Source organism: Amphimedon queenslandica, unplaced genomic scaffold (genome assembly GCF_000090795.2).
Source record: "Amphimedon queenslandica unplaced genomic scaffold, v1.1 AMPQUscaffold_12420, whole genome shotgun sequence".
In the NCBI taxonomy this organism is placed as follows: domain Eukaryota; kingdom Metazoa; phylum Porifera; class Demospongiae; order Haplosclerida; family Niphatidae; genus Amphimedon; species Amphimedon queenslandica.
In genome coordinates, this window is record NW_003547343.1 from 6,340 (window position 1) to 7,904 (window position 1,565).

Genomic DNA, 1,565 nt, shown 5'->3' on the forward strand with positions numbered 1-1,565 from the left:
TGGATTAATAACAAATACGTTGTGTTGTCACTTTTTTAGATTCCAAAATTTGTGTGGCACTTAAATATTTAGGCTATGACAAGTTAACTCATTATGAACTAGACTAACATAGTTGTAATGATGCATTACTTAGTCATTAATTATAATTTTCAGAGTTCATCAATCTTATGGCATATTTTCACAATAGCTATGTTTGAAACTTACTCCTACAAACCATGATTAGAAAGTAAATCAGTAGTGCTGGGCGATATATCGATGTTTTATCGATATAAACGATATATAACGGTATCGATACATATCGGTATCGAAATTTTAACTTCGAGTGTATCGATACGTTTGGCCACGCCCCCTTTATTAAAGCCGCACCCCTTATTAACATTATATAGTATTAATAATGTAAATTTTAATAAAAATAAAATCAATTTTTAAAATAAAACGTTACTGCTGAGTAAAGCTGTTAGTGGTAGCAAATTGCAACTAAATTTAGCTAGTGATAGCACATGTTATAGAATTATCTAGAACCTTTCTACTTTTTGTATATAAAGAGCCCATCAAATAGCATGCAGTCAGTAAATAGTGAGTACTATATAGCATACTGCAGAGCTAGAGACAGTAATTCTTTTAACTCAAGCTGTGTTATGGCCAGTAGCAATCCTGCCAATCCTAACCCTGCTACTAAACCAACTAACAAGAGAAGTCTCATTTGGACACATTTCAGAGAATGTGCTGAAAAACAAGCATCTTGTGATCTCTGTGGAATGAAAGTGCCTACAGCAGGAAACACAACCAACATGACAAAGGTATAATGATTGTAATGGTCATAATAGTAAATATAATTCTATAGCACCTGAATAAGTATCATCCAAATGAATATAAAGAAATTCATGAGCAACAGACTGCAGCCAAAAAATCAGTGGAGGATGCAAAGAAACAGAAGACTAAAGGCTTGCAAACACTGGAGCAAAGTATAGAGAGAACACAGGGATATGCAAGTAAGCTATACAGCTGTACAGGGTGGCTAACTGGGTCAAGTACAGCACTTATTTTTACATTTCTCTCTTACCATTATAGAGGAATCATCTAGACGAATTAATATAGATAAAGCATTGGTGAACATGCTTGTCACAGATCTGCAGCCTGCTAAGATTGTAGAGGACGAAGGATTTAAGAGGTTCATCAGTGTCCTTGATCCTCGATACAGTCTTCCAAGTCGTCGTACAATAATGCGACAGAGTCTGCCAGAGCTATACGAGACAAAGAAGAGAGATCTTCTTGAAGCACTAGGCAGGATTGATTACTGCTCTCTGACAACTGATTTATGGACATCAAGAGCAAATATGGGATATATAACAGTTACCTGTCATTTCATCACATCAGATTGGTCCCTTAAATCAGCTGTTTTATCGACAAAACATGTTGATGAGTCCCACACAGCAATCAATCTTGCTGCGATCCTCAAAGCCATCACAGATGAATGGAATATAACTGACAAAGTCTGCTGTGTAACAACTGATAATGCTGCAAACATTACAAATGCAATCAACCACAATTCATGGAAAAACTAC